Source organism: Pristis pectinata, chromosome 39, assembly GCF_009764475.1.
Source record: "Pristis pectinata isolate sPriPec2 chromosome 39, sPriPec2.1.pri, whole genome shotgun sequence".
NCBI classification, from domain to species: Eukaryota; Metazoa; Chordata; class Chondrichthyes; order Rhinopristiformes; family Pristidae; genus Pristis; species Pristis pectinata.
In genome coordinates this window covers 8,766,323-8,782,702 of record NC_067442.1, presented here as the reverse complement: position 1 = coordinate 8,782,702, position 16,380 = coordinate 8,766,323, and the positions used below count along the sequence as shown (strand labels likewise).

General features: G+C 46.6%; 3 non-coding genes across 3 annotated transcripts; all 3 read left to right on the top strand.

Moving 5' to 3' along the window:
* The first annotated feature begins 13,687 nt into the window (after positions 1-13,687).
* Positions 13,688-13,761, top strand: trnan-guu (transfer RNA asparagine (anticodon GUU)). The gene has a single exon. It is a non-coding gene; the product is annotated as a tRNA-Asn (tRNA).
* A 451-nt stretch (positions 13,762-14,212) lies between these two features.
* trnaa-ugc (transfer RNA alanine (anticodon UGC)) lies at positions 14,213-14,284 on the top strand. Its single transcript has one exon. It is a non-coding gene; the product is annotated as a tRNA-Ala (tRNA).
* A 1,221-nt stretch (positions 14,285-15,505) lies between these two features.
* On the top strand, positions 15,506-15,577 carry trnam-cau (transfer RNA methionine (anticodon CAU)). Its single transcript has one exon. It is a non-coding gene; the product is annotated as a tRNA-Met (tRNA).
* The last annotated feature ends 803 nt before the right edge of the window (positions 15,578-16,380 follow it).

Sequence of the window (16,380 nt, the reverse complement as noted above, 5' to 3'; positions counted from 1 at the left end):
TCCTTCAAACTGAAATGAGGAGGAATTTCTTAAGTCAGAGTGTGGTGTATCTGTGGAATTTGTTGACACGATTGCTCAATGAAGAAATGTTAACCTTGAAGTGCCGCTATTTGTACATTTCATGCAGTTATATCTAGGTTTATAACGTTCCTCTCTTTGATTCAGAAATGATTGCGTTTGCACCCATTGCACCATAAGATTTTCAATATGGTTACAGGAGTGATTTACACAAATACTATCTCAGGAAGGACCCAGACTCAGCGCCATGAGTGGAGATGAGACAAGGTGAGTGTCAGGGAGAGACAAACCGAGGGAGCACTGGTACAAACAAGGGCTCAACCTGCACCCTGTGGAGAGGAGGGCGCAGCTACTCACCCTTAATGTTACCGGGTCGGGGTGGAAAGAATTTCCTATGTCTTATGTGTGATAAACCTGGTTGTTTAAACGCGTGACCTGACACGTTTGGGATGCGTATACTCTCCCCTCCCCGTAACAGAAGAACCACTGTGTGACCAGACTGAGATCGTTGAGCTGGAGTTGTGCAGCGACAGAGACGGTCCTCCCTTCTGTGTCACAGGACGGAGCAGATGATCGGTCTGTTCCTCCAATGCAAACGGTTAGTTGTGCTTAGTGGGTCAATTGTCTCACTGAAGAACAGCACAAAGGAACTGACAGACATCTTTGGTCAATGCTCCAGAAGCGACAGGCTGAGTGTGCCGCTCTTGTTTCAACACAGGAAGCTGGGTGGTACACCATAGGACGGCCTAATTCTCTGCCTTTTCAGTGGCTGTAGGGTGGGGGCTTAGCGACCAGGCCCTGTCAGTGTCTGACAGCTGAAGTTGCAGAACAACCAAAGTTCTTTTTTTCCTGTAGCTGGCGGTGAGGTAGAAAATACAATGTACATTAATAAAACAAATAAAATGCTACAGAATACATTGCGTTAGATCATAATTGAAATCACAATACCCCACACTGATAAACAAAAATGATACTTAATTAATAACAAATAAATTGGAATAATTTTATTGTAAACAAAATCTAAACCCACTACGAAGACCGAAGCAGTTTGGTTAAAAAAAAGGACAGAGAAAAACCCTTATAATATTAGCCAATGTCTGTACTTTAACCACCAAATCAAAGGTTTTGAAAATAGTTCTAAAAGGTTTTCCACAATGTTTGAAAGTCTAAGTTAGATTCAGAACTTGAACAACGGATCTTGTCTAAATTTAGGAATGACATAACATCACGTAACCATTGAAAATCAGTAGGCTGAGTAACTTCCTTCCATTGAACAACATCCTTCCTGGCTTTCAGAGAAATAAAGGCCAATACGTGTTAATCAGAAGTCTCCAAAGTTATATCGTTTTCTCCAACAATTTCAAATAATGCAGTCAAAGGATTAAGCTTAAAATTTATTTTAAAAAGCACAGAGAAAGTTTGAAATACCTCTATCTAGTTTTTTTTTAAGACTCGAAGATGTCAAAAACATGTAGATTAAAAAAAAGCCTCTCCATTATTGCATTTATCGCAATAGGGAGATATATCCGAATAAAACCGAGATAGCTTGTCTTTGGACAAGTGAGCTCCATGGAGAACTTTAAGTTGAAGGAGGAAGTGACGCGCGCATAATGATGAAGTATTGACCAAATTAAAATTTCAATCCAAGTTTCCTCAGACGTTGAAATCTGCAAATCTTGTTCCCAAGCATGTTAAATTCTGTCTAAGAGAACTTTACTCGTTCTTAATAAATACCATAAATATTAGCTATTGAGCCATCATATAAAGTCTTCAAATTTAAAATGTCATCTAATAAGTTCTTATCAGGATTCATAGGAAATGTATGTAATAGAGATCGGAGAAAGTCTCTAGTTTGTAAATATCAAAAGAAGTGGGTTTTTAGTAAACTATAATTAGTTGACAATTGTTGAAACGAAGAGAGATTTCCTGCAACAAACAGATCTTGAAAACAAGTAATACCCAATCTATCCCACTTTTTAAAAACTGTATCAATCGTAGAAGTTTAAAAAAACAATTAGCAAAAATGGAACTAGACAAAGAAAATCTCGATAAACAATAATATTTTCTAAATTGTAGCCAAATCCTAAAAGCATGTTTAACTACCAGATTATCAGTTAAACTATTTAATGATAAAGGAAGTGAAGAGCCAAGAAAATACATAATAGAATATTTTTAGCAGAATTAGCTTCCAAAGAAACCCACACCGGACAAGCCTCATCATTAATGTAGTGCAACCAAAACGTAAGATTTTGAATAGTGACTGCCCAGTAATAAAACCTAATGTTGAGTAAGGCAAAACCTCCATACTTCTTAACTTTCTAAAAGTGAACTTTATTTAATCTAGGATGTTTGTTTCTACTGTCTGTAAGAAAATATAGTTGAGTCAAGAGAATCAAAACTGGATTTAGGAATAAAAACAGGCAGGGCCTGAAATAAGTAAATCAATATTGATAAAACATTCATTTTAATAGAATTAATTCGGCCAATCAACGATATAGAGAGGGGTGACAAATTTTATAAGACTCTTTTAACATAGTTCAATAGAGTAAGATTTTTTTTAAATATGTGTTTATAATTTTTAGTAATTGTTAGACCCAAATATGTTAAATGATTTCATACAATTTTAAAAGGAAGATTAGTTTCAATTGATCAGTTCACTCTTGAATAAATTCAGTTTATATCCTTAAAACTGGCTACAACAGGAAAGTAGACAAAACATAGCAGGTAACGAGGTCTCATCATTAGCGATAAAAAGCAGCAAGTCCTCAGCATAAAGCGAAGCTTTGTTTGTAGTACCTCTTCCAAAGATACCAGCGATATCTCATTATTCTCGAAAAGCAATAGCTAAGGGTTCTAAAGCCAGATCGAATAGCAAAGGGCTCAATGGGCATCCCTGACTGGTTCCACGTTGAACTTTAAAAGGTTTAGAATTTTGAAAGTTAGTAAGAACACGAGCACAGGGAGATAAATAACGGAATTTAATCCATCGAATGAAATCGGGCCCAAAGTTAAAATTCTCTCAAGGTTTAAATAAGTAACTCGATTCAACCCGATCAAAGGCCCTCTCAGCATCTAGAGATGCCACACATTCCGATATTTCCTTCGAGGGAGAGTAGATAATATTCAGTAAACGACGAATATTAAAATGGGATTAGCGATTTTAGAAAAGTCTGTTCATCGGATATAATTGATGGTGAAATATTTTCCTTACTACGAGCCAAAACTTTAGATAATTTTTAACTTCAACTTTAAGTAAATAAATTGGTCTGTACGAAGAACATTCGGTTGCGGTTTTTTAATTTTTTTTTCTTAAGAATAAAATAAATGGAAGCTTCATAAAAGTATTGTGGCGGCCTACCCAATTTAAAAGAGTCCGAAAAAACAGAACATAAAGGTATAAGCAAAGAGGAAAAGGCCTTATAAAATTCTTCATAAAATCTATCAGGACCCGGAGTCTTTACAGAGTTCAACGAAGGTATAAATTGGGCGATTTCCTCATGACCAATAGATTGATCCAACTGTTTTAGTTATCAGCAGAAAGGGTAGGAATGCTTCGTTGGTCTAAAAAAAAATTCATTAGAGTATCGTCTTTAGGAGAAACAGAACTATAAAGTTTAGAATAAAATTCTCTAAAAGTATCATTCATTTTTAAGTGATCAGTCGTCCTCTCACCATTAGCTTTGCAAATTTCTTTAATTTTCCGTCTAGCAACAGAGGCTTTTAATTGGTTAGCCAGTAATTTACCTGTTTTGTCTCCATGAAAATGAAATTGACTTTCATCTTTGAGAGGTTGACTCTCAATTGGATATGTCAAAAGGAAATTATATTTAGTTTTAAATTCAACTCGCCTTTTGTGTAAATCAGGATCTGGAGTCAAGGCGTATTTTTGGTCAAATATTTTCAATTGATTGGCTAAATAAACTCTCTCTCTCTGTCAGTTCTTTTTTCTTAACGCTTGCCGTATAAGAGATAATTTTTCCTCTAATAAAGGCTTTAAAAGCGTCCCATATATTAAGACTGGAAGTCTCTCCCGGCGTATTCTCTTTAATGAAAGAATAATTTGTTTCACCAGAAAAATTAAGAAGTCTTTATCAGATAACAACGTTAAATTAAAACGCCAAAATCTATTTGTTTGAGGGAGTCCGAGGAAGTTTAAAGATAAAAACACAGAAGCATGATCTGAAAGGGAATTCTCTTTACATTCACAGGATCGAACTGACGGAATCATTTGACTCTCGATAAAAAGTAGTCAATCCTGGAATATGTATGCTGAACGTGAGAGAAAAATGAATACTCCCTATCTTCTGGATGTAAAAAAAAGCCAAACATCAGTAACGCCAGATTTCATTATAAACGATTGAAGAAATAAAGCTGATTTATTAAGAGTTGCTAGTTTAGTAGATTACCTATCTCACCTTGAATTTAACCAACAATTAATGTCTCCTCCTAAAACCAGAGAATAAAGATTCAAACCTGGCAAGAGTGCAAAAAAATCGTTCAATAATCCTGAGTCATCCGTATTCGGGGCATAGATATTGGCAAATGCCATAAACCTGTTATCCAATTATTCCTGATACCATAACAAAACGTCCATTAGTATCAGTTACTACCTTGTGTTCAACAAATGAGACTGTTTTATCAATAAAAATTGAGACTCCCCACCGCCCCCCCCAGATTTAGCTCGGTGAGAAGAAATGTAATCGCAATTCTTTCCATCGACTAAAAAGGCGTGGAATGTCACAATTGCATATATGAGTTTCTTGTAAAAAGATAATTGGAACCTTGATTTTTTTTCTTAAAGGCAAAAATCGTTATCTCGTTTCAGAGGCTGATTTAATCCTTTCATGTTAAAACTAAGAAAATTATTAGCTTGCTCCATTCTAATATTGTTTAAATGCAACTTTAAAGAAAGGATAATAAACAAACCCTACTGGAATGTAGATTCACACCAAGCGGCGAACTTTCAGATAAGGTAACTAATCAACAGACTTGGCTAAGAGCCCAGGACAGCTGCAAAGAGAGAACCCATCCCCCCTCCCACCAGCCAAAGACAGAAAACCGGCCAATAGATGGCCGGCGTCTAATCCTACAGATAGCTTTAACCCAAGCAATCCTGCTCCTTATGTTTCAAGGTTAGGTAATTCCAACCCAGACAACACAGTAAATATAAAAAACACACAATTTCGAAATAATAAAATAACAGATATCCTTATTAAGTCTTGTTAAAAAAACTCAAAATAATACATATAATGTAACATATCAAAAAGAAAAGATCACAAATGCAAGAGGCAGAGACATTCAAGGTATTAGTAAGGGGTTACCAACAGTAAAAAACGATAAATGTTCATGCAGAAAAAGTACAAAGTCAATTAAGATTCCAGAACATCTTGAGCTTCTTCAGCCGAACGAAACCACTTCTGCGAACCATTGTTTTAAGAATAATTCTAAGCCTTGCAGGGAAACGGAGAGAAGGTTTGAAGCCTTGGTTATGAAGTTCCGACATGAACTTTTTTAAATATGACACGTTCATTCATAACCTCAGGTGAGAAATCTTGATTCTGATCTCGTCATCTCGGTACTTAATCATTCCTCCTCGACGGGAGTTACGAATTTCTTTAATGTGAAAGTCATGCAGACAAATAATGACTGACCTGGGTCTTTCTTCCAGAGGAGGTTTATGCAGCGGTGATCTGTGTACCATATCAACCTTAGGCGGAGATTTTAATGTAGGAAATAGTTGAGCCAAAAGATTTGCAAAGACTTCCGTAGCCTGGTTACCTTCAACCGATTCTTTAAGACCCTGAATACGTAGATTGTTTCTTCTACTTCTGTTATCTAAGTCGGTAAGCTTCTGATTTAATTTCTCATTGGCCTTTGATTGCTTTTTACAAACCTTTTCTAAATCATCACTTTTCCCATCCAAAATCAAAAGAGTCGCTTCATTCACTGTAATTCGTTCGTCATGATCATGTAAGGTTTTTTTAAGAGTCCAGCTTAGAATTAAGCTGTTGAAATTGCTGTTGAAATTGTTGCAGTTGTCCGGAAGACTCGTCTATATGTTTTAGATGCAATTGTAAAATAGATACCAGAGATGCCGGAGGGTCATCTTCCTTGGTAGTTTGAGTACCTATGGCACTCCTTGAAGTCATAGTGGAGTAAAGGATTTCAAACCGGGTTGAAAAAGTTAGATAAAGTAGGAACAACGGCAAATAGCTGTTACTCCATTAACGACCAGCAGGCTTCTCCCCTCCGCTTAATGTCCAGTAGTCTCGGCAGGCTGAGTGTCTCCATACTGGTCCATGTTACCATCAACTGCCGAAACGCTCTACTCTCGTTACTGTCCCAGCGGTCCGACGTTTGATGTGGGCCAAGGATACTTTGCCCAGGGTCTGGGCTCAGTGTCTGTGTCCAAGTCCCATGCTTGAGGTGATCCTCATACACTGGGGGTGGGAATGGAAATTACCTCTGGTCAGGATCCGGGGCGGACCGGTCTGTGTGCACACACAACTGGTCTGTTCACACACCTCACGGTAGCGCACAGGTCTCGGCGCACACTTACACTCGTTCAGTCACACATGGAGTAGGAGAGAATGGGTTAATGGTGAAGGTGATGCTGTCGGCAATGCAGAGAGAGACAGAGAGAGAGGGAGAGAGAGAGAGAGAGAGAGACAGAGAGAGACTGAATGGCGCATTGTAGCAGGAACGCGCTGTCTCCAGAAGGATGAAACATGGACTCCTTGGACTCAGTCCGCACAGAATCAAATTACTCAGTGTTAGAAATATTGTCCGGAGCATCCAACACCAACTTTCCCTCGTCAATCCCCATGGACAACGGAGCGTTCATCCGGCATCACTGTCGGCAGCGAGGCTCTCCTACTTCACCATTCCTTGCGTCTCAAGGAGCTTCCTGGATGTCACCCTTCCGGCATTGATGCATTCCTACTATACAGCCCGCGGGTGACGCATCTCCTCCGACGTTTCGAGATAATTCTGGTCAATCCGGTTCGCCTCCCTCGAGGATGGATTCTCCCTCTGTGGATGAGGGTCCCTGTGCTCCTGGGGTCAGCAGACGGGACTGTATCACTGAAGCAGAGCTCCAACCTCAAGCCTTCGATGAAATGCGGAGAGGAGTCTTCCTCTGCCTTACTGTTTGTTTCCTATGGCTTCCCGGGACGATATCAGCATCCATGCACACGGGCCCTCGCTTCATCTATTTCTTCTCCACTGCGTCAGTGCTGTCTAGTTTGGACTCAGGAAAGCAAAATAGAACAGTCGCTAAACAGAGGCATTTGAATTTATATTCATTGCCTCCAGACATTGGGCTGGGATATAGTGTTATGTTGTGTTTGCTGAGATTACACGAACGGAATGATTCTGAAACCTTGCTTTGAAATATGTGTCACATTTTAGGATTTTTGAGGTCAGAAAAAACTTCACTGAGAATTTCTTCCGGCTCTAGTTCAGATTCTGGTCCTGACTCTCATATTCCCGGGCAAGGGAGAATAATATTCTTCCATGTCTCTATCTCTGGTCACACTGGTGAAAAGGAAATCTTTGACCGTACATATTAACCTATTGGATTCCACCCCAGTAGAATAGAACGAAGCGGCGGTGGGTGTCCCGCTAATGGGGGAGTTTGGGAGGTGTATTGGTCAGCATTGTCAGTGGGGGTGAGGGTTACTCTCTTGGGGAGAGAGAGGAATAGAGTGGAGCAGCATGTTAGATGGGGAGGGAGTCACATTGACGGGGTGGTTGGGGGGTAAAATAGAGCGGTGTGTCGTTGGGTTGATGATACCTCCGATGGGAAAAGGAGGGGAATAGAATTCAGCAACGTGTTAGAGCGGAAGAATCGGATAAACTGGTCACTCCTAGGGTAATGGACTAAACGAGAAGCGGCCTCGTCTGCCCCATGACAAGGATAATCAGAGGGAATAGGATCAGAGAGAGTGAGAGAGAAGAGAGAGATTGGAAAGGGGCGCAGCGATGGACTAAAGGAAAGGAGGGAGACAGAGTGAGAGGCAGACAGAGAGAGAAGGAGAGAAGAAGGAGGAGAATGAGTAGAAAGAGAAAGAGATAATCTGAGGCAGGAAAGGGTAGAAGGGCAGAGGGAGTGAGGGAAGGACAAGGCCAGGAAGGGAGGGAGTCCGAACAACGCGGCGTGAGGCGGCGGAGGGAAGATAAAAGGATAGGGATGTGATGGAAATAATCTGAGGAGTCCGGCTGCTAACAGGGTGAAGTTGCTCCGCCATTAACAGGATCAAGGCCGAGCTGATTCCCCCAATGCCACCGTCCCTCCTTCCACCCTGCATCACATTCCACTCCACCATTCATCCTCTACCTCCAGTACACCCTCCACACCCGGTCACTCTGCAACGCTCTCATACTCCATGCGCCAACACTCGCCATCGCTGATAAGCCTTCACACCCGGTCCGCCTCCACCCGATATTCCCCGTCCCTCGATGATGGAAGATGCACCCCTCACCCTTTAACCCTCCCTGAAACCCCGTCCTGTGAGTAAGTCTCGCAGACATGGCCCTCCATCGTTCCTTCTCTCCTCCGTCCCTCCTGGAAAGGTTTTAAACCCCCTCACTTCTGTTTTCAATGCGCACCCTTACAAGCTCTCCCAACTCTCCTCACAGGAAAATTAAAATAAAAAGCGGGACTTATCCTCTGAGGTTTGTTCGGGTTTGACCAAGAGTTTGTGGAGGCAGCGGGAGGCGGGGTCTACAGAAGGTAACGCCCCTCGGCGAGGCAGTTGATTATACTGTGATATTGACATCAGTTTGCACCAATAGTAAGGTAGGCTCGGCCTCGGTTGACAGTTGCGAGTCACGTGGATGCCAATGATCGCGCACACGCCGTCAAACGGTCTCCGGGTGAGCCGGGTAGCGCGCGTTTGACGTCATATCCGCCGTATGGGATGTGTCGGTCAGGATCCATCGTTGGAAAGTCCCAGCAGTGGCCCAGTGTCTGGGACCTGAACCTGTGACTCTGCTCCTTTCTCCACAAACTCTGCCCGACCTGCTCAGCGTTTCCGGTATTTCTTATTTCATTTCGGACGCTTCCAGAGTCTACCCAGTGAATGACTCCGGGGGGGGGGAGGGGTTATTGTAGTAGGAGAGCGCATGCCGGTCACGTGACAGTAACAACATCGACCCCTCTGGTCGGAGGACAGCATTGCTCCTCGGATCGGAAGTGGCACCACTGTAAATCAAGGTGTGGCTCCACCCCGCCCATCACGTGTGGGCATTGAATTGGACTAGGAGAGCAACTTTGTTCCTGAACCTGCCTGACCACTCGCCTTGGCGGGCAGATTTTTCCTTGACCTCCAAGCCATTGGCCTGTATAAATTACCTGGCCGGACCTCCCTGCACTATAAAAGAGTGTTGCACTCCCCTGGCCCTTTCTCTTTCGAATGCCCCAGGGGTAGTGAAACCACGCTGCAGAGAACACTGGTAAGTGTGTGCACCACCATGTGGTTTGGGAGCCTCTTATTCAGAATCCAGGGAGTGTTCGAGCCAATGCTTGTCCACTTCAGGGTATTTCAGGCATCGAAGTATTTCTCACTTGATAAGCTGTCCCTTGTTTATTGTGTGTGTGTGTGTGTGTGTGTGTGTGTTTGTGTGTGTGCGTGTGTGTGTGTCTGATCCTCGTTACGATTTCCTCCTCACGTTCGCGGTCTCCTGCGCGTGTGTGTGCGAGTGTGCATCTGTACCCATTCATTCTGTCCCCGCGTTTGCCTTTGTGATTAAACTACTCTTAAAATCCATAGCCTGTATCCAGAACCCTCCATCTTTAAGATCCAAAAGAAACTTTCACCCAACATTTGGCGCTGCGAGCAGGGTCCTGAAGAGCTTGGCTGCTCACAGACGTGGGAAGAATGTTTTGGAACAGGAAGTTTTGGAAGAAGGCTAATGCAGATACAGAGGAGAGAATCCCTGGATGGATAGAGGACAGTGAGAGATTCGGGAGCTTGGCCAGCATGCTGGCAGACCACCGTAAACCAGTGGACTGGGCCTAGAAGTTAGATCCACGTGGTGAAAAGCTGGGACACCACGTGGTGGCCCTCTCCAGAAGTCAGGATACCCTAGTGCCAAGGGGAGCCAAAGGGGACCCTCTGGCTCCTGGCATCCCTACTGAGGTGCCAGGTCGAGATTACTGGCCAGTTGCAGGACACCTGCCTGCAGAGGGAAATAGAGACAGAGACCCTCCGGCAAAGATGCTGCACGCTGCAAGAGGCAGTTCAAATGGCTCAGACCCGGGTCAATGACCTGGAGGTCAGGGGTACGGAGGTCGCCTGCCGGATGGTTCAGGCACCTCAGGCACAAGCCGCCCGTAGGGCTGGCTTGCAGCCAGATCCCGTTAAATTCCGAGACCTTGTCCGGCGCGGCGACAGGCTGGACGCATGGATGCGGGGTGGGGATATATGGATGTATACGAATGATGAGGGGGCGCCCGAAGAGCAGGGGCTCCCTCGTGCCAGCCATTCCCCCTACCCACCCAAACCTTTGCCTGCGAGACCCGTCACCATGCGGTCCCAGCTCCACCACAGTGTCCCCGCAGGGGGAAATGCCCGTGGTCCCTTCGAGACGTGGGAGGCCCGGGATTTCTCTATCAAGGAGCTAACCCAGCTGGCAGACCGGTACCACCAGCGGCCGGGCGAGCACCTGGCTACATGGCTGTTCCGACTGTGACATGAGGGGGGGCCCCAACTTGAGCCTCTCTCACCAGGAAGAGAGCGCCCTAAGGAGCTTGTCTGACAAAGAGAGAATTAACAATGCCCTGCGGGCGCCACATGGAGGAACTGGGTAAAAAAACTACCCTAAGGGATCGGGTAGTGACCGCAGTGAGGGTCCGGGACCCTACCCTGCTCGAATGAGACTTGGATGGGTGACTGCAGTGGATCACGGTCAGTGAGGGCACCAAGGTGGGCACGCATCTCTGAAAGGCCCGGCGATCGCGGGTTGTTAGAAAACACAAGGGTGACCAGCGCGGTAATGGGATACCTGGTCACAACCTCGTGCCCCGATTTGAGACGAGTGGTTCTGCCCCTCATGGGACCTGCTAATAGGAAGACCGTGCGGGATGCCATCACCCTCCTGAAAGGGCTGGAGTTCTTGCAGCGGGGGAAGCCCAACCAGGTCTGCAGAGCGGAGACGAGGGCTGGGGACAGGACCCCCTATCCCACGAGCAAGCAACTATACTTAGACCTGTTGCGCGCAGGGCTGGACCACGCCAGCGTAGACGGGGTCTCGACCTCCGCTCTCCAAGCGCGGTGGAAAGAGCTCTGTGGGGGGAAGCCCGGCTGCAGGAAGATCCACAGTCACTCCGGGTACAATCCCGACACAGGGGTTTCCCCAACCGCGGACCACGTGTGTTGCCCCTGCAGATACTGATATTGCTTCCGCCCCTCCCCCACCTGAAACAGTCTTCCCTGCGGTCATGGCTCAGCTTCAGAACCTTCTGAGACAAGAAATAGTCCATCTCCGCCAGCAGGAATGTTCACCCACGGGTGGCAGACCCCCACCCCCTCTCACAGTATGAAGGACAGGGGGCCCGGGGCATTTGTTCCACCGTCATCTCCTGCCTGGGAGACCTGAGGGCACATATACTTGCAACGATACACTGGGGAAAGGAAACATGCAGAGGTGGATGGAACTCATCGACACGGGTGCCCAACACACCATCATCCCGGGTAACCCCGCTGCGTGGAAGGGGCCGCAGATGCCGACAGAGGAGTTGGGGGGGTTCCATTTTGCCCGCGAGGTAAGTCAATGTCCCAATGGCTGCCTGGAACCATCCTCTTCGAACTGTAGCTGGCTTAATTGCAGATTTGCCTTAATGCATATTGGGGATGAATGTTTTAAAGGGACTGTTCCTGCACACCAAGCGAGTCAAGTTCACTTTTGGAGTCGCCTGTGCTACGGTGGCGATCGGAGCGGACAAATGGGAACAGGTTGTTGTCCCCTCTCCCTCCAAGGTCGTCTGCAGTCGGCAGTATTGACTGCCCGGGGGACATCAAGATATTACAGAGGCCGTTCAAGCCGTGCTGCAGTAGGGAGTCATTAGGCCCACAGCCTGCCCTTTTAATTGCCCCGTCTGGCTCGTCCGCAAAATTAACTGGATATGGCGCATGTCGGTGGACTACCGACACTTAAACAAGGCTGCCGCACACCCCCCGCCCCCCGGTTCAACTTCACCTAGGGTTGGCAGCCATCCATTACATTGGACCCCTCAGAAGGGAAAAGTCGTTGTGCGCGGTCCCTGGAACACTCGTTGGGTTGCGATTCCGGGTCGAACTAACCTGTACTCTCTCCATACCAAACACCTGACCCTCTGGTAATGAATTTGTTCCCCACCCCGCTACAGGATGATGGAACTGCTCCACCCCTTCCTCCTGCGGAGCGCGATGATTGGCGAGACATCTGCTTAGACCTCCCTCGAAATCACCTACGTATTCGCCAGCACTTCTCATATTTCGAACGGTTGGATCTACCTCCCAAACCCAGCACACGCCGCTGAATCTCTGCCATTGATAACGATTCCCTTGGATACCTTGTCGAAATGAACTTTTCACCTGGACTCTTTTTATGTTTTTCTGTTGCGCGGGTTCGGTATATCGGTTTTTTTGTGGGGGGCGGATGGCAGTTCCCGACTACTTCCCCCACCACTACATCATATATCCTCCAGAGATTCCGAATGGGGTGGGTGTTTCAGGAGCTGGTATTTCCCTTCTTACAATGTGACCTCCACACGAGTCCCGACCCTCAGAGCATTCCACAGTCACTTGAGTACGTCAAGGGAGTGCTAGTGTAGACTCCAGAATGAGCACAATTCCCCACCTTCTCCAGGGCAGCTGGGGAACGGCGATAACCGCTGACCCTGCTGCTGATGCCCACATTCAGAGACTGAGAGCAAAGTGGGAGATCTGGAGGTGTGGCGGCGGGGTGAGAAAACCCTTTCCCGCTCTGATTGAGACTCCATCCATCCAACTGCCCACCCGAAGTTCACGGTGAATGGTCATCGACCAGAAAAATTAACTCTGTTTTCCCTCCACAGGCACTGTCTGACCTGCTGAGTGTTTCCAGCTGTTTATAGTTCAGGATCAGTCTGTTTCTCTGACTCTGGGATCAGTGCTGTCCCCGTCCGTCCGGGATACACTGATCCAAACTGATGGCCAATGTCCTTCTGGCTGCCGAGCTGCGAGGTGCACGGTAGTTATGGCGGAGTGGTTAAGGCGATGGACTAGAAATCCACTGGAGTTTCCCCGCACAGTTTCGAATCCTGCGACCATGGGTGCAGTGGGTCCGGCGGGAGTTACCGGTGTAATTTTGTGGGGCTGTTGACTGTTTGGTCCCGGAGTAAAAAAAAAATCCATGGAATAAATGACACTATTTTAGTGCGTTTCAATTCTTCTGTTTTGAATTTGGGAAGTTGACCTGGCAATTCTCACCGACCCGGTTTCCGACCAGAAACGTTACCTCTGTTTCTCTCTGCACAGATGCTGCTCGACGTACAAAGTGTTTCCACTATTTTCTGTTTTCTATTGTCAGCGACTACCTGATGCAAACCATTGAGGCCGATTGTGAAAAGCCGCATCCAACACCAGTCCCAGGTCAACGCCTCCCAACTCGTGAGAGGCTCATTGAATCCCGCTTCCTCTAAGGTGTCTCTGTGGCGCAATCGGCCAGCGCGTTCGGCTGTTAACCGAAAGGTTGGTGGTTCGAGCCCACCCAGGGACGCTGGCGATCCGGCAGCTTTTGCTGTGCGTGTCATTATCAGCTGGGAAACACTGCGTTGTCCGGAGGCGGGCGCTACCTGCTGCTGCCTCACTGGGCTCAGTGGGAGCCCTCCCTGCGGGGTCCTACGTCCTGGTGTCCGGAAGTTCTGCTTCCATTTCACGGGAATGTGCGTGTTTCCTCCAGCGACATCTTTGTACCTAACATACTTGCCACGTCGAATGTCTTGTTTTGATTTAATTCTAAATGGCTGCTGCCCCAAAAGGTTTTCACGGAGTTTTGGGAGAGAGCAGAACAGGGGTTTGAACTTGGATGATAAGCCATGGTGGCGAGTAATGGTGGAATGGGCCTAATGGCGCTGCCAGCCTTTTTCTATGTGTTCCAATGCCTCTGCTTTCTGCTCAACGGCTGAGACCAAGGAAAGAGCGGACTTCTGAAATTACGGAGCAGCAGTGGGGATGTAGCTCAGTGGGAGAGCACATGCTTTGCACGTATGAGGTCCCGGGTTCAATTTCTGGCATCTCCATGCTGGTGATCTTCAACTTTGAGCAATTCCCGGAACAAGTCACTGCAAAGAATTCTGACCGTCCTCAGAACGGACGCGGACTACGAAATAAAAACCTGATGTTGTCTGGAGCCCAGAGAGCTGGGAAAGTGACATCTGACATAGATAAATCACCTGAAATATTACATCGCCAACTCCCAGAGAAACGCCTCTTAATTACACTTTGTCGAATACCAAAATGTATGCATTTAAGGTGAGAGCGGGTGAGATCAACGCAGATGTGCGGGTTATGTTTTTTTTACTCAGAGAGTGGTGGTGGGTGGAATGCGCTGCCTGGGCTGGTGGTGGCAAAAGCGATCGAGGAGCTCAAGGGGCTCTTCGACAGGCGCATGGATGTGCAGGAAATGGAAGGATATGGATATTGTGTGGGCTGAAGGGATGATTTCAGTTGGGTATTTGATAACTAATTTAAATGGTTCGGCACAACATTGTGGCCGAAGGGTCTGTTCTTGTGCTGCACGGTTCCATGTTCTATGCTGTAGGAACTCAGTGGGTCAGGCTTCATCTGTGGGAGGAATGTAATTGTCGACGTTTCGGGTCGACAACCTGCATCAGAGGGGTCACAAAGAGACAAAGTGAGCTGCTGGCCCTTCAACACTGAAGGAAATCTGCATCTATGCAGTTACAGTGACAGGTTTGGGCAGTTAATGAGACCTCGGGATTGGACAAAATGAGCCGCCACCAGGTGTAGGTGGAGCTATTGCGTGGTATCCCGCGGGGTGATTAAAGTATCCCCGGTTCATCCCCCACTGCAACACAGACCGTGCCCTCTGCTCTGTACATTGGTATTTGACCCAAAGAAGAAGGAAGAGACACATAGGTAGAGAAACAGAATGTCCGACAGCAGGGCCCCAGAAAGAGAGTCAATTAGATCATGTCAAACACAGTCATTGATGAAATGTTGGGAACGAGGTATCCGACAGGGAGAGAGCACAGACAGCACAGTGAAGGTAACAGTGTGGGACAGGAATCAAGGAACGAAGAAAGGACGAGGAGAGAGAGAGAGATAGAGAGAGATAGATGAGAGGGAGAGAGAGAGAGAGAGGGAGGGAATGGGAAGAGATTAAGTGGTAAGTGAGTGGAAAGAGGAGAAGCCAGCAAAAGAAGCTGTGTTAAGTCGGAAAGGAAAACGGCAGAAAGAATAAAAGAGGGAATAGAGAACGATGCAACTGTTTGCCCAACAGCAGAGTGGCGCAGCGGGAGCGTGCTGGGCCCATAACCCAGAGGTCGATGGATCGAAACCATCCTCTGCTATTCTTCAGCTGAGAATTTTACAACAGGACTGCTGTCACATCACACATACCCACAATATACGTTTCACTTCACTTCGAACGAAAATCTCACGTTTCAATATTAATGTTCCTTTCATTCCATGTGAACAGGTTCGTTCGGGAGACCAACTGTCCCTGTTGTGCTCAGCGATGGTCCAACACACAATATTCTCTGCTGTATGAGGCTGTGCTCTGATATAGAACAGAAAATGCTGGAACCACTCAGCAGGTCAGGCGGAAATCGAAAGCGAGTTAACGTTTCAGTGCTGGCACCCGTCATTAGAACCGGGACAGAGAGAGAATAAGTGAATGTTCAGCAGCAGAGAAGGTGGTGAGTGGGCAGTGGGGGGAACAAGGGTAACACCTCTGACAGGGTGAGACCAAGCACATCACGTGACGGGACTGTGGGACACACAGGACAGGCCGGCTTTACCGATGGAAAGGGGAAAGACGGAGCCACAATAACAGACGGATGACGGGCAGAAATGTCCAGTTCCGGGACGGGGGGAAGTGGTTTGGAGACGGTCTGAGAAAGGTTTTCATCTAAAGGGTGGTTGGTGTCTGGACTGCACGGCCTGAGGGGGCGGCGGAAGCAGGAGTTCTCACAACATTGATAAAGTATCCAGATTAACATTTAAATCGCCGAGACAGAGACGTTTGTGGGACAAGTGCTGGACAACGGGTTTAGCACAGAGGGGAATGTTATGGTCCGTATGGACATTTCTGTGCTGTGTGACTATGTGACCCTGTATTACACCTGCCAGTGCAGAAGCACCGGGTGTAGTC